Source organism: Hesperophylax consimilis, unplaced genomic scaffold (assembly GCF_061612785.1).
Source record: "Hesperophylax consimilis isolate HC1 unplaced genomic scaffold, BYU_Hcon_1.0 scaffold_37, whole genome shotgun sequence".
NCBI classification, from domain to species: domain Eukaryota; kingdom Metazoa; phylum Arthropoda; class Insecta; order Trichoptera; family Limnephilidae; genus Hesperophylax; species Hesperophylax consimilis.
Window position 1 is genome coordinate 1,298,045 of NW_028301267.1, and position 13,690 is coordinate 1,311,734.

Here is a 13,690-nt window from a genome sequence, read left to right on the forward strand (position 1 = left end):
ACTATGACAAAATTAAAAATAATCCTACAGTGCTCCTTACAAAATATTGATAAAATAATGTTTAATAAAGAATATGCAGTATACGAGTATACAAGGTAATGAAAAGATAACAAAAATTAACAATAATAGTGCTGTTATAGCATAGAACAATATTAGTAGAAAGTAACGGTGCTATTATAGCACAAATAAGAATGTCGAAAAATCCTGGGATAAATTTAATACAATGTTATGGATAACATAGGAAAACAAGACAAAATTCATAAACAAATTAAAAATACACCGTACGACATGGAACCAGTGCCGTATCCATAATAATATCCATAGATGTATAGTTCAAGTACTTCATCTTACAATTATAGGCATACCTTCGTAATGTAGTATAAAAAACAAATTAAATATGAATATAATTACGTTGTGGAAGAAATTTTTTTTTTTTGAAGTTAAAAAAGGATGAAGGGGCCCCGAGACGTGCATTGCCTAGAGGCTCCGACATGCTTAATCCGGCCCTGCATGGAACAACTTAATTACTATAAAAGATATAGAAACATATTCACTATTAGAATAGCTAAAGAATTGTACTATAAAGAAAAACTTGAAAAAAAATAACCCAAAGTAAATATGGAAAATATTAAAAGAAGTTACATACACACAAAAATACAAACAGAAAAATACTATTGAACATCTAAATATTAAATTAATAAATTAGATACCAATACAAGTACAGAAACTGTAGCAAATCATGTGAACTTGTTCGCAAGTATAGGAGAAGTTTTAGCGAACCGTAAAAATACAAAATACAAACACACTAACACAAACAAATAGATCAAACATCAATACACAACCGACGCAACACAGATTTATACGCCAATTATACTGTAAAACACTACTAAACTACATTTTTGGCTTTTAAAACTTTGGCTTGTAGAGCATTGACAACATGGTCCGGTTCTCTAATTTTCATACCGCGTTGAATTCGGCTATCCGCTAACTCTGGCAAAAGTGATTCGTTGAAAAACTTTGTCAGGCGTGGTAACACTTTTAGCTCAAATTCATTGTCAGGATATATTCTTATTACTTCTACTCCACTTTCAGAATAAATTATAATGTCACAGAAGTCCTTTCTTGTAATGAATAATTGTCCTTGAACTTGAAATGAATAATTATGTGACTTCTTCAACGCAAGTATTCCATTCTGCACGGCAACGAAGATATTATCTTCCAGAGCTGCGTCAAAAATAGTTTTGTTTCCGATTGAGGGCAGACATTTTACTTCCACTATACCATTTTCTCCAACCAATCCATCTGGACTTGCCCCCAAGTATGGCCATTCCTTTCTCACAAAAATACCACATGGCGACACTTTTACCTTGTATCTTTCCTCGTACAAGTCAATCGCAGTCTTTTCTTTGATTCTGCCATAGATTATGGCTTTGGTCATGAGGTCTCTCCTCAGAAGCAAATTCTTGACAGTATTGTGTCGGGGTGTAGAATTTCTTAATTTATATATAACGCCAAACTTCGAAGCTGTGAGCCGTTTATGCCTCGCCTCCATCCAGAGAGGATTGTCTGCTTGACCGATTGTCAATATTTGCAGTTTGGTGGTATCTGCTTCAGAGGAAATTTGATGACTCAGCATATCCATGATGCAAGTCATCTTTTCATTTAACTCCTCAGAGGAAAGGTCAGGTTCTGCCGCTTCGGGTCCATATTCACAGTCCGGTCCTCTACTGACGAGTGATTTTCTAGTTTTATACGGGTTAGTGAATACCAAGCGTCTAGCCAAACAACGACGTTTGAGTCGCCTCGCTACCACACGCTTGGTCGTTTGACCAGGTGACTTCCCCGTGATCGTCTTGTGCAAGTCAGTGATGTGAGCTGATCCCAAGGTGTGACTCAAGCCTGCACCGTAACATCGACCCTCGTAACTTGTACCTTTAGAAAAATCTATACTTTTGCCACCTACAAACTTACTGACAAGTGACATAAAATTCTCAGCTAAGTTCGTAGTGACATTTTTCGTAAGTCTATCCGCTTTACGGACAACAGCATCCAGTTGGATGCGTAAATCTGACAGCAAATGCGATTTCTCTAAAAAGGGTACATAATTGATTGCATCACCACCAATGTGTTTGCAGTATTGAGCACGACATTTTGTGTGACTTCCAAAAACATGGTCAGGACCATTTTTGAGGTCATTTCGCAACTGGTCCAAATTGCCATTAGCCTGCATTATAGCACCACGTGCAGCACTTTTCAGTCTTTTAATTTCCCTTCTTAATACTACGACTGCTGGCATCATACTTCGTGTCCATTGTCATTTTATACAATTTGCTCGTATAGCACTTGACAACGTGATTTGCACATTCGAGTTTTTGTATCTTGTATCCAAATGGGGCCATTTCTCGCACCCTTGCATAAACACTGGAGTCACCATCCCCAATTAAAAATTTGGTCCAAACATTGAATTTCTGAAAAATAAATTTAAGGCCCTCAACTATTATAGTTTGTTCCATTCCTGTTGATGGACCGGAATAGTTAATACTGCACTCATGTGGGCGCGTATTTTCACGTGCTATCGCACATTTGTGGCAGTACTTATTTTTAATACCGAGATATAGAAGCTTCCCCGTCCGTCTCCCGATAATACAGGCCACTCCTGACTTTGCAGAGAAACTATGTCCGTAACTTCTCTTGGACCAACCTCCGTCAACAATTGCTGTTATAAATGGATGTCCTTCATCGAAGTCTCCATTGTCACGAGCTAGCTGCGCCTCTTGTCGTATGTTGCTTGACATTTGTTCAGCTAAATGGGTCTTCCATGACATAGCAACCAACCTCTCGTGTCTTCTAAATGTTGCAGGGCACATGAACGGAATATCCATTGTACACAAAAGCTCCTCTGCTTGCTCATGTCCGACACCAATGTTTAAAGCCCCCCAAACAAGAGAGGTGTTGATTGTCGTTTTCGGAGGTTCTGAATACACAATGGATACCTTTTCACAAAACATACATTCGTATCTCAATTTCGATAAAAGTCCATCCCGCGTTTCTCTCACCAGAACGAACTTTCCTCCTGTACATGTCATCGGGTGCAAACATATTTCCTCCATTTGACGACAAAAGAAATTGATGTCCACAACCCGTCTACCGCAAGGAATGTGACCGCAAACTTCTTCAGTGCTCTTCTCAATGAGTAGTGGTGGTAGGTTTTCAGGAGCAAAGTTGCCATCAGGAGTAATGTTGTCACCAATCTGCTGTAAAACATGTTAAATATTAATAATATTCTTTTGTGGAGTAACCAGCTAAATAATTTGTCAGTGTGAAAACATTCTGAAATAATGCATGTTTATGAAGCGTCATGAAAATGAGTAATTATTTACCACAGGGGTGCTTGCCACGCTTATTGATGATTGATGGCCTGCCAGTTTTGAAGTTTTCGCATACGTTTTTGACAAACCAACTTTCCACTGAGGTTCGATTTCGTACGACTTAGGTGAATCTACGTCAAAATTCACATCGAACACAGGGATATCCAAATTCACATCTTCAGTAATATTCAGTTCTTCAATTCGTCGTTTCTTCGAATACGCATTATTCCTGAAAAAAATATTTATTGTGAATATGTACGAAAATTCTATTACCAACGCATAAGTACAAAAGTTTCGGGGGGCCAACTGTCGGGTGATCAACTGTCATGTGTTCTGGTGTGACAGATGTTTATTCACCCTTCCCACTACGGTGCAAGGCGATGGGTCGAGAGAGTCCCGCAGGAGAGGTAAAAAGATCTCCCTCAACCAGTGTCTCCAAATCCGACCCCGACATACAGTGGGTGAAAAGACGCATCCGCCGCCAAGTTCCAGACAATTGAACCCGGGCACCTCTGCTAAGTCATCAAAAGTAGCTGTCATAGGTAACCTCTTAGGCTTACCTATGACAGAGGTGTCGGTTATCCAATGAATGGTTCCCGGGGCAGCGGTCCACATATCCGCCTCTCAAATTAACAGGACTGGACTAAGACATAAAAACATACCTTGCTGCTTGCAAAGATTTACTCCTCTTTGATTTTTTTCCCGTAATTTTCCGTTTCGTCATTATATATATAAAGAAAGTAAAGGCGCTGCACTGCACTGCACTGAATCACTTTTATAATAAAATATTTAAAAAAACTAATGTGTACCAAATAAGCAAAGCACAAGTCTAGTCACAACGTAATATTATGAAGATGAAAAGCAACAACCCCTGTTGTCTCACCTCAATGTAATCCGTCACTGAGCATTATTTTTTTTACAAAACATATTTATGTTGTAACTTGAAAACCAATACCCATATACCCAGATGAGGTTTGTTTGAGTTGCCTTTATGAGCGTTGACTCACACGTGCACCATAATTACGTGGCACTAGTAATTACGCTTGCTCGCTTCAAAATACTCTAACCACAACATATGGCAGTCAGGTTATTTGTGTTTGGTCTTTTCATTCATGTTTTTTGAGAATAATTTACAAAAACAATAATAAATCGATATAGGACCGCTGACCTTCTGTCTCTTGAAACGAACATGCACATAAGTATTATATTTGCGGCATTTTTCAGAGCATTAGATACTGTCAGTATCGCCCTGATGAAAGACCAAAAATCATTATTTAAATTTAGACCGTAGAACGGGTATTATTTATTGAATAAGTGAATCTACCTGGCTATTCAGATTTGGTCACCAAACACGGCTAAAGCCATTTCAAGCAACGTTTCAATTCTGAATGGTGGTCTTACACCAGGCGATACTGAGAGTATCTTTCACTATGGAACGTACCGCGAATATACCATACGTATATTAATTCATTAATTGTGAATAACACAAATTAACCAAATAAAATTTACTTGCCCACTTCGGGATTCGATCCCGCAAACTTCGAGTCGAGAGTTTTACAGTATAATGTACAGAATAGCATAACTCATGCTAACACAAACTCGATACTCAAGTCGGGCCATGTCAAGAGTCAGAATAATAGAAGAGTATGTATGAGACGATGTATGAATGTGAATGAGGCAAGGAGTGTGTGCCAAGACCGAGTTGTTTGGCGGTCCGTCCTCTCTGCCTACCCCTGCGGGGAAACGGCGTGATGGTTAGTTAGTTAGTAGTAACACAAACTCACACACCTAATAGGTTAGATTTTTTTCTCTTTTTCTTTTTGTACTTATTTAGTACCTTGATATAAAAAAAACAAATTCCTGTAATATCGAAAAATCTGTTTTTGAAAAAATAATAAAATACACAGATTTAGGAAATGAGTTCAAAAGAATTTGACATTCTCAGACTATAAAAATATTACCATTTGTAATTTCGGCTACTGGCATTATACCTAGCTCTCTTATAAAAAATTTAGGCGTATTAGATCTATCAAAAAATTTATATATATAAATGTAAAAGTCAGTCATTTTAAATACATGTAGGATTACAAAATATTATCATATTATTAATATTTAATTTTTAAAAATATGGTATAATATCATATAATTTAATAATAATAATATTTTAATATATTTTAATTATAATATATATTTATATAATTGTTAAAATATATATTTTAACAATTATCATATAATTTAATAAATAATAACTTAATAATATAATCGGTTTGAAAAATAAACAATAACCAAGACTCCGACCATGATAGCGCCATCTGTTGGGATATTTAAAAGAAGCTTTTAGTTCGATGTTCTACCGTGTTAAAATTTTCAAATAGGCGCCACTAGACGGCCTACTTTAAAAGTAATTTAAAAATCTAAGTTTTCTTTCTTAAATTATAATATAAAAAATATTAAATTAACTTTAAAAAATGGAAAAATATAATACCAATAATTTATCGTTTAGTTTTGTTAAATAAACGTATCCAAAGTTTTATAATCTGCATTTTAAAAACAAGAACAATTAGTGTTTATGAAAAAATTAAACTACAAACCTATTTTATTTATTTTTTAGTTTTTTTTTTCGTACGTTTAAAGAAAACCCCTTCATGTATTTTTTGACGATATTAAGCCTTTAATAGTATTTTTTAAAACGCACGTATTACGGTCTGAAAAAGGTCATATTTTCGATTTGATTTTGATAATTACTAAGCCTATGTTAATTTAAAAAATGTATAAAAAAATTTTTACTTGTTGAAAACACTATCATTATCGATTTGTTTAATAATATTATCATTATTTTAAATTAATAAAAAACTACACTCGGCCTTAATATCTGGTATATGGTTTACATGATAAATGTTAAATATTAAGTCCGTTTTATATATATAAGTTATCCTAAGTACATGATATATGTTATGGTAAGATATAATGGTAAGACATATGTTTTATTAATGCGTGATATATTATGCTTGGTACATTTATTGTAAAACATATTAAAGTGTTCGCTACTTATCTGGTTGTAAGATAATATCTTAGACATTGATGTTGTATCGTGTAATATACGATTTTAAAGTTTACTTAAAACTAGTTACATGTTATTTACATGATTTTAAGAATGAAAAATTTTCATTTGTTACAAGAATTATGATAGTTTGAATACTAAAGCTCAAAATTTCATCAAGTTTTTGTAGACTTTTAGTATTATTGCTCAGTAAATTTAAAATATATATATACTTTGAAATTCCCATGAGTTTGGTTATGTATTTTATATAGATTACTATAAAATTTTGTTTTGTATGAATCAACTTATACTTGATATGAGTTTGTATGAATGTTAATAAGGAAATGAATTTGTATTGCCATAGTTCCATTCATTTGCGTACTGATTGGTATCTATCAGGAAAATGAACTTTGCGACCAGATCTTGTTCTTGTAATGTTTTCTGGGAGTGGTTCCTGGACAGATGTTGAAATAGGTACATTATCCTCTACTGGTATAAAGGCGGGTTTTAGTCGGTCTATCGAGACGCGTTTCGGTTGTCCTTTAACGGTAATGACGAATGTTTTTTCACTACGCTCTTCAACTTTGAATGGGCCTTCGTAGGGGTTCTGAAGTGGCTTTCTTCCCCCATCGGTTCTAAGGAACACATGTGTAGAGGTAGGTAGGTCCTTATGAACAAAAAATTTTCTTGTACCGTGGACGCTGGCAGGAGTTGATTTGATGTTTTCGAACTTCCGCTGGAGTCGTCCTATATACGTATCTGGTTCCTCGCGTGGAGTTGCTGCGAAGAAGTCGCACGGTAATTTTTAAGTTCTACCGTAAGTTAGTTCTGCTGGTGAACACTTTAAATCCTCACGTACTGTTGCTCTAAGGCCAAGTAAAATGAGTGGTAGATTTTCAACCCAATTCTGGTCTCCACATGCCATAAGAGATGATTTTAACGTACGGTGCCATCTCTCAATCATACCGTTGGCTTGTGGGTGATACGCAGTTGTTCTCTGGTGCTTGATGCCAAACTTCTCTGTAAGTTTTTTGAAGAGGCAACTTTCAAATTGACGCCCCTGGTCGGTTACTATGCTGTCAGGAGTTCCATGACGGGCAATCCAATGGGTCGTCAATGCCGTGGCGACCGTTTCTGCTGTCATATTTTTTAGAGGAATTGCCTCAGGCCATCGGGTAAATCTGTCGACCATTGTCAGTATGTACTGGTACTCGTTACATATTGGGAGAGGTCCAACTAGATCGATATGTATATTTCGGAATCGATCCTCAGGTAATATATACGTTGCTAATGGTGCAACAGTATGTCGGGAGACCTTGGCTTTTTGACAGGCTACACATTGCTTGACAAAGTTTTTTATGTCTTTAGCCATGTTATTCCATACAAATCTTTGTTTAATTGTTTTTGTTGTTCCCAGGATGCCAGGGTGGCAAATATTATGTACACTTTCAATGACTTGTTTTCGCATGCAAGCCGGTACAAATGGTCTGATGTGACCTGTTGATATGTCACACCATATTGAAGTTTCGGTGCCAGGTATCACCATTTGACGTAAGGCGAGGGCGGTGTCATCTTTTGCCTTCATAAGTTCGTCGTCTTGACACTGCGCTATTCCCATCTGCCTAAAGTCGATAGAAGTAGGACTATTAATCTCCTCTATTCGAGATAGTGCGTCAGCTACTACGTTATGCTCTCCGGAAACATGTCTAATGTCTGTTGAAAATTGCGCTATATAATCAAGCTGCCTTTCTTGACGTGGTGAGCTAGAGGCTCGCTTCTTATTAAAGGCGAAGGTAATTGGTTTATGGTCCGTATATATTGTGAAATTTCTACCTTCAATGTGGTTCCGGAAATATTTTACAGTTTCGTAAATGGCGGTAAGTTCTCGATCAAAAGTGCTGTACTTCTTCTGAGCAGGTGTAAATTTTTTCGAGAAAAATCCTAGAGGTTCCCAAGAGTTGTCGTTGAATTGTTGTAGTGAGGCTCCCATGGCTATGTCGCTAGCGTCGACCATTATAGAAATTCTTGCTGATGGGATTGGGTGCGCGAGTAAAGCTGCATTTGCTAATTGCTGTTTACTTTCCTCAAACGCTTCTGTCAGTTCTTGATTCCATGTAAGTATCCTTTTGTCGTTCTTTTTGTAACCGCTGATGCTGTTGAATAGCTTAGTCTGTGTGTTGATAGAATTTGGAAGGAATCGGCGATAGTAATTTAGCATTCCCAAAAATCTTCGTAAGTCTTTTGCTGTTTTTGGTGTTGGAAACTCTGTGACTGCTGTTACTTTTTCTTTAATTGGCGACATTCCTTTTTGGGTGATTGTGTGACCCAAGAAGTTAACTGTATGCACACCAAATTGGCACTTGTTTATATTAATTACCAGATCATATTCGGCAAGACGATTTAGCAGTAAGTCTAGATGTTTTTTGTGTTCTTCTTCGTTTTTGGAAGCGATTAATATGTCGTCCAAATATACGAAACAAAAATCTAAGTCTTTGGTTACAGCATGCATAAATCGCTGGAAGCTTTGTGCTGCATTAGTTAGTCCGAATTGCATACGTGTAAATTCAAATAACCCAAATGGGGTAATGATCGCTGTCTTTGGTATGTCCGCTGGTTCCACTGGTATCTGGTGGTAGGCACGCGTCATGTCTATGGTGCTGAATATCGTAGCGTCTGATAATTTGTGTGCGAAATCCTGCAGTTGAGATATAGGATATTTGTCTACGATTGTTTTTGCGTTTAATCTGCGGTAGTCCCCGCACGGACGCCATTCACCATTTGGCTTCTTGACCATGTGCAAGGGGCTGGCCCAATTACTTTTTGATGGCCTGCAAATCCCCTGCTCCATCAAGAATTTGAATTCCTTTTTGGCTGCTTCTAGTAGAGCTGGTGCCAGCCTACGAGCACGCTCAGTGACAGGAGGTCCCTTCGTCTCTATACAATGGGTTACTGTATGTTTTTGTTTATCAGGAATTTTCATATTAGGTCTTGTTAAGTTAGGATATTTGTTCAGGATGTCCCGATATTTTTGTGATGTAGAAATGGTAGAGACTCCAGAAGTTGGTCCTTTGTAAGTTGTTCCCTTGATTAGTAAACCTGTAGACTGGTCTGCGATAATTGCTTTTTTGAGGTTAACCGTTAAGTTGTAATTGTGTAGAAAATCTGCGCCTAGTATCGGTCTTGAAACATCGGCAACAATGAATCGCCATTTTAATGCCCGTCGTAGGCCAAAATTGAGTTCGACGGTCCTTGTACCATAGGTTTTAATAGGATTTCCATTCGCTCCATACAGCGTAGTGGGATAATTGTCAGAAGTTAAACTTTTTTTTTTTTTTTTTTATATTTACTCCACACAGGAGGCCCTGAAGAAAATAATTTCCCTCAGGGCCTATGTCATCTTTGGGGATGCTGTGTGGAGGGTCTTTTTGTGGAGAGGAAGGAGTGAACATGGGTCTTGAAGAGTCCCATGTTGTAGGAGGGAGGAAACACAGAGGCCGGCAGTTCGTTCCACAGCCGAGCTGTTGAACTTAAGAACGAATCGTAGAAGCGACCCGTTCTCATGTGACAAGTGTCAACTGTGTACAAATGTTGGGCGCGCGTTTGGCGTGTATCCCGACTACGCACCGGTGCCGAAGGGATCAATGACGCTAGTTCTTCAGTTTGTTCAACTGTTCTTGTTATAAGATGGATTTCTCGGTATGACAGACACATCTGCACCAGTATCCAGAAGGAATTTCTGTCGTGTTTGCAAGTCATACACGAAGAGACGACAAGTTTTGTTGTTGGGAATCTCACATGTCTCTACTGCGAGGTTCCGCTGTCGTTTCCCGAAGTTTTTTTAGTAAAAGAGCACGGTTGATAGCACTTGTGAGCCTTTTCCCCAAATCGCATGTGGTAATAGCAAAAATCATTGTTCTTCTCAGCTGGTCTATCACTAGACCTAGACCTGCTTTTTCTTGTGTAGTTATGTTGTGGTGCATTATGATATGAGAAGTTCCTACGAGGACTTTTAGTTCTTCTTCCTCGGAAATCTGTAGAGCGATTCGTCTGGGTAAGTTTTAACTTGGATACTTCGTGTGTGAGAGCTGAAACTTGTTTCTGGAGTTGTAGCAATATGGATGTTTCGGTTGGTTCCACTCTTGATGAACTCTGCCAATTCTTGTGATCCACCGCACTGCATTCAGTTGTTTGTTATATGTCAATTATTTTATCTGCTGCTGACGCTAGTTGGTAGATATTATTTTCCGAGAGTGCTGAGAGTATTGCTTGCGCGTGTTGTGGTAGGCGCTGCATCCATAATGTTCGCACTATTTCACTTTCCGCTAAAGCGGGTCCGGCCAATTCAAGCATATGACGTAGGAGTTCTGTGGGCTTCCTATCTTCTAGCTGAATCCCTGTGAGAAGACGTGTCAGACGCTTCTCCGCTGAATCTTGGAGACGATCAATAAGTGCTGTCTTGAGAGTTGCATATTTTTCAGCTGTTGGCGGCTTCGTGACAATGTCACTCACGCTTTGTAGAATTTGCGAATCTAGGGCTGCGACGATGATATTGTATTTTGTAAAGTCGTCTTTTATTCGTGAATTTGCAAATTGAGCCTCTGTCTGCACAAACCATAATGAAATGTTGTCCTTCCAGCAAGGTGGAAGCCTTACTGAGACATGGTGGAGGTCTTGATTTGTGTTGGTAGCTTCCATGTTGTTACTTTGTTGATTACACATTGAACTCGTTCCGGAGGTTTGTTCGGAGAAGAATTTATCGAGGTTACTGTCTTGGCTGACAGGTGTGGTCATTTCGCATTTAGTTCGAGATTAGCAAATGTGTGGAAATTTGGCAAATATGCAGATGGATATTTTTTTTAAAAAATCAATGGAATTTACTTTTTTAAAGGAATCATCTATGTAATTTTTTTGAAACTAATATAGAAAAGAGTCTAATATATTTTTATAAATGTGGGTAGTTTATCCAATTATAGAATTGCTGATTAATTGTTCCCATTTAAAATTTGCCAGGATTTAGTTGTAACATATTGTTGTAATAACACATTTTGCAAAGTCATGTAGGTACTCAAAATTAAAAATTAAAATTAGTGAAAATTTTAAAACTTTACGATTGTATCGGTTCTTTTGTCTCCAACGGCGTTCTATGCTGCTTGCTGTGGCTTGCAGAATCTCGTGGGGATGAAGTACTGCTAGCATGAAGAGATTTGGTTGCTATTTTCTGCAATGATGTACGTCACTGTGGTTGGAACGTGTTGCTGGAACTCTATATTGCTGCTCTGCATGCACACGTGTAGAGATGATTTGGAATTCTCACTGAAAAAGATTTTTACGCAAGCTTAATTCTTAAAAGAATAAGAGACATTTTTATCATTAGTTGGAGAAAATAAATCATGAAAATCAGGATGTCTTTAAAAATCACAGTATGGGGTTTTGCATTCTCGTATATCTGAAATTGTCGTAACAATCACAGGAAGTATATACTTCATAATTTTATATTTACTGAGGAGCATTTAATATTCAAGAACAAAGTGTAAATTAAAAATTTTGAAAATAATTGTAAGAATGAACTCACCGTGTAATTCCTCAGGATTCCGGTCCAATAGTCGTTCTGATCGTCTGATTGTCATTTATCGAAGAGAGAAATATTCAAGAATATATTAAATTTCTATTCTACCGCGTGAAATCGTCGGGTTGTCACCATTTATGGAGGTTATGATGTCGTGTATTTAATGCTTACCTGTGCTGCAAATAACGTCACCGTCCATGTTTATTTTGACTCCAATAAATACGATTATATTTCAGAAGGATAATTTTATTTTAACAGATTACAATTTTAGATTAAACTCGAAAGGCTTTAATGTGGAGAATGACAAACGTATAACATGACTTGTCAGAACGGCTATTAGAATCGGAATAATCTGTGGTTGTCTTTTCGCCGTTCAAGTCTCTGCCATTAGGGATAACACACCTAAAAATTAGTTTATACGGTTGATAAGTGATTCTCCACAATATCATGCGACGCATCCAACACCGGGATAGGGGCTGTCCTGACGCAGGTAGACGATTCGGGTAGAGAACACCCTATATCATTTATTAGTAGGTCTCTGAGTGCTCAAGAGTGTAATGTTTTCGCCTTTTCCCCATTTTCTTTTATTTTTTATTTGTTTAAAACAATATAAAATTTTCTTCTCTCTTGGCTATGACCGATATTTAATTTTTTTCTCTAAGGCTTTGCATATGTGTTCGCAGGGATGGAAAATTCCTCCCCTACAACACATAAGCCTCCATGAAAATTGGACCCTTTTCTTTGATACCTACGGAAAGCTACTTAAAGCTCTCTTGTACTATATATCTTCATAGACATATGTACTCAACTAATTAATACGTTATTTACGATCTTGAACGCAAATATACCCGTATTTATATTGTAATTAAATTCCATCAAACGTTGTGTAATTTTTTTGATTTATGATATAGGATTTTAATTACCTTCATTTTTGTGGTAACCCCCTTGGTTCTGATCGAGGTGTTGAGTTTCACAATTTAATTGGTCTTTCCATTGCAAACCTAGACTTAAATGAATTCCCTGAATGAGCTAACTTTCCTAATGTAATTATTCTGATTCCCTGCACCCTAACAAAGTCGTAGTTAAACGCTGATAAAAGATATTATACATGTTTATTTGGACAGGTAATTAAATATAACTCAAATGGTTAATTGTTAGTAAATTTGATTTTGGTAAACTCTTGTGTCTGTCTGGCGCCACTCCTTTATGATTCTGCTGCTATAAGGTACATGTAAAGATTGATTTAGTAGGTTAATGTAATTAGTTAATTGCATATTTGACGAACTCGGAATAGCCCATTTGCTGGCATAATTTGGCTCCAAATCCTACTGCAAGTAAACGAGATGATCGTGAGTCAACAAGAAATTTGCACAATCCTTTGACACGGCTCTTTGATTGATACCTAAGTTATCGCGTCCCAAAAAGCCTTCCACGTCATCATGTACTGCATTCAAGTTTCCCCTCGGGTCTCGATACCCCCAAATTCCGACCCCTCCTTGGACTACAATTTACTTAGGGCGAACCGGTTTCGTCCTATATACAATCATATACTCACGGTTGGTGTGGACTTACGGGTCGTGAATCCTCATTCCACGTTTAAGAGAAAATGCGATAGTGGTCTATAAGACCTAAAATGCAAGCTGTATGCAGGTCCGCATTCTCCAGTAAACAGTACATACGAATAAATATATGTATACATACAGTTTGGGAAAGGTT

General features: G+C 37.3%; 1 long non-coding RNA gene across 1 annotated transcript; it reads right to left on the reverse strand.

Annotated features, from left to right (window-relative positions):
* Window positions 1-1,511: 1,511 nt before the first annotated feature.
* Window positions 1,512-12,400, reverse strand: LOC149409069 (uncharacterized). Its single transcript, XR_016305277.1, has 3 exons — window positions 11,517-12,400; window positions 3,381-3,597; window positions 1,512-3,254 (listed from the first exon to the last, which is right to left on the reverse strand). It is a non-coding gene; the product is annotated as an uncharacterized LOC149409069 (long non-coding RNA).
* Window positions 12,401-13,690: the final 1,290 nt, after the last annotated feature.